The sequence below is a fragment of the Actinia tenebrosa genome, unplaced genomic scaffold (assembly GCF_029948245.1).
Source record: "Actinia tenebrosa isolate PJP-AT-01 unplaced genomic scaffold, QUT_ActTen_1.0 PGA_scaffold1__47_contigs__length_23844297, whole genome shotgun sequence".
Classification (NCBI taxonomy): domain Eukaryota; kingdom Metazoa; phylum Cnidaria; class Anthozoa; order Actiniaria; family Actiniidae; genus Actinia; species Actinia tenebrosa.
The window spans coordinates 158,077-165,460 of record NW_028292578.1 but is presented as its reverse complement, the minus strand read 5'-3'; the positions used below and the strand labels follow the sequence as shown (position 1 = coordinate 165,460).

The window sequence follows — 7,384 nt, the reverse complement described above, 5'->3', positions numbered from 1 at the left end:
AAAGTGGTTTGAATATATTTGAATATGTCATTTTGAAGCAGACGCACCATGATACGAAATTGAAAGGTCTGTGTAGTTTGTTTTAATGAAATTAGCGCAAATGGAAATATTAGAAACGTCTCACAGAACGTTATGTATTTAAAACTAGTGAACTGAGAGTTCTACTGAACCGCCACCTGTTCTCACTAGTGCGTTAATCACATCGCAACTCAAAACTGGAAGGAATTTTTTAATTGCAAATATTTTTGGACTTTAAGCAGACCTCGAAGCAGGTTTTCTGCAATAGCGGCATGGTATATGTGGCGTAAAATCACCAGCACTTGTAATTAATCCGTTCTTAATTAAAATCATTCAAGTGCTATTCTTGCTTAAGGACGGGGCTGGTTGACCTCACGGAACTCAAGCTGCCTTTAGAAATATTTTTCTTCAAAGCCATAGCCACAGAAATGATAGAATCAACTTTTGCTCGAAAATATGGTTCCTGCATCACTAACAGCTTTTGGGGAATTCTAAGTAGCAGTTTTAATGAATGTTATTACGTTAAAGGATCTTTCTGGTGATTTCGCTGGCATTTTTGGTGTAAGCATGTGTCAGTCCTGATAACGTTGCTTAATGTCCGATCCAGTTAGAGTGAGTACCTGACCTGTGATCATCTGATAAACTTAAAACCAATGCTCTGTTCTCAGTCTTCCATTTGTACCTACCTACCTCTTCAGATGGGCCCTAATTTTAGCCTTTGCTACGTCATGACTACGTCACTAGGATTAGAAGGCGTGATGAGAGTTGATGGATGCTTTCAAGTCTGACTGTTCTATACGCAATCTGGTCATATTTGAAAAGTTGTGTGCATTTTGAACAGTAGTAGCAATGAAAACCTCTCTCTTAAGCTTCCAGTGTCAATATTGAATGCGAAAGGAAAATTGAACAAAGGATAGGAAGAAAAGATACCAAAAAATTATAGCAAACAGATGTCTGAAGAAAAAAGTAAATAAGGTAAGGAAACAAGTGAAAATATTGAAACATGTAAACCCAAACAAAATAACAACATGAAAGAAATACTATAAAAAAGAACTAAAGGGAATTCACCGACCAATTCAACAACGACGGCAAGACCACGTACTCGGCCCCAAAAACAATGCGGACAAGAATGGAAATAGTCTTGGAGGAAGCAATTGCCGTGTCACGGAAGTTGGAAAGGAGGAAGGAAGAGAAGAGATGAGATGAGAAAAGAAAAGAAAAGAAGACAAGCAAGGCGAATAAAAAGTAAGGTAAAAGAAGAAACTGAAAGAGAAAACGAGACAAAAGACGAAGACAAGAGAGGGCAAAACGAGTAAGGTGAAGCCAAAGGAAAGAAGAAACCCAAACGGAAGAGAAGAGAAGAGAAGAGAAGAGAAGAGAAGAGAAGAGAAGAGAAGAGAAGAGAAGAGAAGAGAAAAGAAGCCACCACTGATTGAAAAGTTTTATATTACCAAACTTCATATCTGCTAAACCTATTACATTATTGACACTGAAAAAAATACATTACTTCATAAATTGATATTTATAACTTTACGTCTATGTGCAGGATAGCATAACGCGAACCTCGCCTGAGGCCATGCAAAACCGAGCGGTAAACATCTATTAGAGTCCGCGAATGTTCGTGAGGAGTTCCATGCTTGTTGTCTGTCATACGACACCATCGCAATCAAGAAAAGGCTTTTAAAACACCTATCACTGACTTGAAGGTAACATTATTATTGAACGAATCGAAAGGCACTTAGTTAATATCAAAACCATTATTTAACGGATATCTTGCCAATCATAACTAATGCTGGATGCAATTGAGACATTTTTTGCCCACACACGTACGAGAAAACTGACTTCTTGAAACTCAGGTCTTACTGCTTGGCTTGTCTGAATGGAGTCAAACAGAGCATCTAAGGGAATAACATCAAGACCATGACGATCCGATATATTATAGGTGCTCAGTGTATTGGACGGACTTTTGTCTCGTCCGTGCATTTAGTTTTTCCAGGCGGATCTTAGTATGACCACGATGCATGGAAGCCACAATGTAAAGATGATTTGCCAACTAGGACCACCGAAATTGTCCGCATATATATACTATTCATTATCACCACTGTTCAATCTAAGTACTCAGTACCCAATTGCACCTGTTCACCGAGTTTTTCTATCTCACCGCTGTCATTTTATTTTAATAGTTATTTGCTAATAAGCCACAAATCTACACGGCTTAACCCGATATTGATGGAGCGTTGTCAATCCCCAACGCGACAATAAAATTATAGAAAGATGGTATCACGCTGTATTGTGCTATACAAGTCAAGACAATTACAGAGGGTCTTATCATAAATTTCTGATGCCTTAAATCCTTAATTCATCGCAAATGCGGTACAAGTCTACAAAGACTGTGGTAATGATATATTCCAGAGCGGCAAGTCGTGTATGAAGTATGTACGCAATATGCAGCTAAAAGGTCTTGCGAGTCGGGGCGACATTTAGATGAATAAAAAAACAAAACAAAACAACAACAAAAAACAAAAACAAAAAAGAAAAAAAAAAAAGAAAAAAAGTTATCGTAAAAATATCGGATGAATCCTAAGGATAATAGAAATGAAATGCTATTTCCCCTAATTTGTTAAAAAACATCCTATTTTGATTTAGTTTCGTCGATGTTCAAGTCATTGGCACGCGCATATATTAACGGGAAGTATACTTTCTGACCGATCCGTTTGTATTTATAGACCCATCGATATAAAAATCCTTGCTCAAAGACTAATATCGAAAAGGAGATGTTAGCGAAAAGAATTACTCACTTGTTCCGACATGTATGACTAAATCTCTCAAGCAATATTTACTGCCTTGGTAGTTTAGCATCTGCTAGCTCGGAAAAGATTCGACATTCATCGCGAAGCACACGTCTAATGCACCGACATTGAGAAATTCATTTTTGAGTTGAACGACTATAATGATGTAAATTTTGTTTTGCTTCAAGCTAGAGGCTAGCAAACTATGATTATTTACGCCTGAAAAAAAGAGGCCGACGTAAACTTACTTCATTTTTTATTTTATTTTACGATTCGCAGTAAGCTTATAGTGCTTAATCTTACTAACCTATTCTATAAGCAATTTTTTTTAGCTCATTCGCTATTTTTCAGGGAAACTACGCGTGCGAAAAGACTTGTTTTCGTTCGTGACACACTTACTGAAAAAGCTTGAAAAGAAATTTGATTTAACTCATCATCGATGCTTACATCCTTGTCGAGTGCCGGCTTGAAAATAAAAGCCCAACTTCTCTCATGGATAAAAGCACAACATGCAGCGGAAGCCGAGAAGGATTTTATACCATTAATGGCGGATTTGCCAAATGTTTTTGGTCAAGCCAGGCCTTCACTTCTCAACTTAGAGGAAGTCAAGCGATAAAGAATCAGCCTTAAGTCTTCCGGAGAAAACTTATATTGAAAAAGGACGTGTCAAGGACTTATGATACGAAATATGATGCTTAAAGTATTCGAGGCGTCAAGTTGATAGATATAGAATGTGATGGTAGTGGACCTGATGGACTATTTACTCCGATATAAACTTTTTACCTTGTACCACTTATATATCCTCGTTCGCTTCCTTATTGTTTGGTCCATCTATTTAACACAACAGCTGTGTTTGTCTTCGGTGTCCAACTGAGATTCGGGCTCTTTTCAATTAACTATTTATCTATTGTCAATTCTTAATCCCAAATTTCCCAGTGTCGACTCTTCGAGTTAACTTCTTCCAAGTCTTTTAGTAGCTCATCAATCTTTTAAACCCGCCGCAACAATAGGTTTACGAAATTATTGGGCCGAGAAGCATACTTTTCTAAGATATGAAGTTCTAAGTGATAATTAAGTGAGAGCCAAGCATTAAAAATTGCCTTGAAAATGGACTGGTTGTCGATGTAACAGAGTTGGTCGCGCGCCTCGCCTCGCCTCGTCTCGCTGGTGCGAGAGCGCGACTCCTAAACCAAGGATATCCCGTCATTTCCCGTCGGACGTCACCTACATATTGAGTGCCCCCGTTTCTTGCGAAGACTTTTTCAGTTCCCGCTCGCATTGCGGGTTTCGTATAATAATGGCCTCTGTGAGGATCGATTGGATGTGAAATCACTAACCACTTGTACTCACCAGTCCAAACTATTGAAATCCGTCTATCAAGAGAGCCGATACTACTCCTTTTTTGGACAGACAGACATATATATACAGACTCCAAAGTCCGAACCGTTTAAACGACCAAACGATGTGGCTACGGAGCTATTCTTTCCAGATTTTGTTTATTTTAAGTGCTAAGAACAGAAAGGCTTTAGTATGGATCAAACTGGAATGCTATTAATCTCACTAGAGAAGATAGCAAACAGCCGACATCGTTAGGACATTTGGCAATGACACTTATTTGTAGATATAGAGCTTAGCCTCAGAGACGGCGCTTAGAACTGATCTGTAGGGAATTTTGAGCCATAATTAGTGACTTTGGAGGAATCCTTGCCGTCAATAAGATGATCATTAGACAGTAAACAAAACGGTCGCGATATTGAGTGTGTAATCCACGGGATAAATACTGCCAAACCGATACAAAATAAACATAACTTAAGAAAAGCTTCATGTCATGTCGGAGCTGTTTCGTTTGGTACTCATGCAGGAAGTACGGTAATGATGATTTATTTTCAGGATATTAGGCAACATACACTGATGCCGAAAAGTAAAAGGCTATCGAGATCGTTTGTATTTACTTTGCTTGATTTTTGTTAGCATCCTTATACGAAAAACGTCGTTCTCCTTGTTTGTGTGGTTATTTTATATTTAAGGGTTTATTTATGGAGGCATAATCATAATCTTTTTACGGAGTCCGCGTATTTACAGTATCCCGCTTCTGACATCGAATTTTAAAATACTCGAGGAAGAATTCTGTATTCCAATCTGGTTAATTGGTCGATATTTGCGTGCTCAGCTAGAATAAACCTTCGGTTTTTAAATTTGTATATTAAATCTTCGATGATTTAATAATTATTGCGAATCTTTTTAGATTAATTTATGAATCAAACTTTTACCTTAATCATGCATGCACGAGTAACATAGTCAGACAAATTGATCATTAAGAGTTGTCTTTCCTCACACCTGTTAGATAAGTGCTGCACTGAGTCTGTGTATGTCGTGTATGTGATGCTTGGACTTTCTCTGACGTTAATGAAAGCAACGACCGTTGCGTGCAGCATCTCACTCTCGCTCACACTCGATCTTCCACCGAAGTCGCAAACAACGCTACATCGTCCTGCCCGCGCGTGAAAGATTACTAGTCCACCATGTTGTTGCCATTCTCCTTACAAAAGCGGTTGTTTTACTTTGACAAATGAAAACAAACTTTAAATGATTTAAAAACAAAAATGGCATTGAATTTCCTCTACGGACATAAATTCTCACTGTGCAGAGATAAAGATCGTCAAACAGGTAGCGACAAGTGATCTTGCGACAGTGCAATCACCGACATACCCGGTCGAAACAACCATATCATACGAAAAAAGGAAGTCATTAGGAAAACTTTTAGTCAAAGGTAACAGGAAAGAATCCCATTTATGATTGGTAAAGACAATTTCGGACAGGCCTAAAAGCTGTTTGCTCATTTGAACCGCGTTTTAATCCCCAAATGTCTTATTCTCTTGATAAATGTCTTCTAAGATGCTCTCGTAGTTCAAATGTTAGTACTTTGAATGGCGAGTTGTTTGATTACTGGCTAAACGAAATTAAAGACGTGGTACGACGTAGTTAGTTATCGATGGCAAAATAATGGACCTTATCAGCTAGGATGTATTTTCAACCATGGGAAGCACAGGCGATGTGCGCTTCTAATGCGCCGCCTCTCACCGTCGCGGTGGTCTTTGGTTCGATCGGCGGACTCGCTATTATACAAGACTGCCTTGTTCGTTGGTTTTCTCTCCTGAGCTTCGAGTTCTCGGGTTTTAAATTCCTCGCTACGTAAAACTATCATTTTCAAAATTACAATTCTATCATGGAGTGAGGACCACGGGTTTGTTAGTCCGGCACTGGCTATGAAGTGCTACCCTCGTCAAAGAAACAAAGAATTAAGCCGGACGATCTCGATATACTCATAGGATGAAGCCAGTCGGGTCCTCGCCTCCTAATCATTATATACCATGGCCATACCATCTCAGTTCTGATACCCAAGTCAGTGGGTTAATACCTAGGCATTAGTTATGAATCAAGTGATCTTTATCTACGTCTTATCAGCTGATAAATATTTGCAATTTGGATCTCAATATTACATAATGGATTTTCATCTAATCACGACTCTTTATGATTATGTCTATGCTCAGCTTTAAGGGTGCACGGCAGTACTCACATATAATTCAACCTAGAAGAAATTATCTTCCAAAATTGGATGCTGATATAAGCCAGCTAAAGAAGAAAGCGGTGACATCGGTGACTATTCTATCAAGGACGGCGGAACCGGGGGGGCTGGGGGGGCCTTACACCCCCCCCCCCCACTTTTTGTGAAATTTTAATACATTTTCACTAAACTCAGCCCCCCACCTTGCCATACAATGTCACTATTGCGCCCCCCCCCCCCCCCCCCCCCAATCAAAAAACTGCTCCGTCGTCCCTGTCTGTGCAAGTTGCATTGGTTAGTTTTGCAGAGGATAGTTTCGAAATCATCAGGAGAGTCCTCTTACCCTCCGTGCATCTATGTACCCCGACCCATCAATGACCACACCCACGTAAAAACAACCCCACACGAAGACCTTAAACTCATGCGACTGTGATGTGGTTCCATATCCGCTTTACGGACCAGAGCTCCAGCAAAATGTTATCAGATCCTGGTCTAATAGGTATAAACAAGAGAAAATGAACTAACTCATTTTCTCTTGGTATAAATATATACATAGCGAATTAAAATGATGGCAACGATTAATCACAGAATTTGCCACTCTGCGCCACATTGGTAAGATTTCAAATAGATGAATGTCTTGGAGCTACGTAAATAGATGACTCTTTCGGCTCTTTCTTGGTGTTTCAGGACACCTGAGCCACGAAGACAATAAAACAATAGCCGAGAACAATGAGTTCGGAGCTAAACAATACCCTGTAATACGATAAACCTAACCCAGAATACAATACATCTTGTAACACGAAGAAAGACTCATCTTTCTTGGTGTTGCAAGGCACATGAGGCATGAAGACAATAAAAAACAATAGCCAAGCATAATGAATTTGGAGATATAAAACGATACGAGACAAAACAAAAACCCTAATTCAGAATACAATAAAGCTTGTTACATCAAAAACGATCCAAATAGGAGTACCAATCTTCGCCATTTCACGTCCCAAAATTCAGCTCCAAA

At 39.1% G+C, this 7,384-nt stretch overlaps 1 long non-coding RNA gene across 2 annotated transcripts; it reads left to right on the top strand.

Moving 5' to 3' along the window:
• Positions 1-268: 268 nt before the first annotated feature.
• LOC148909643 (uncharacterized) lies at positions 269-4,629 on the top strand. 2 transcript variants are annotated; one of them, XR_016120240.1, is made up of 2 exons: positions 269-993; positions 1,565-4,629. It is a non-coding gene; the product is annotated as an uncharacterized LOC148909643 (long non-coding RNA). The 2 variants fall into 2 exon arrangements; XR_016120241.1 differs by having other exon boundaries at positions 269-1,263.
• The last annotated feature ends 2,755 nt before the right edge of the window (positions 4,630-7,384 follow it).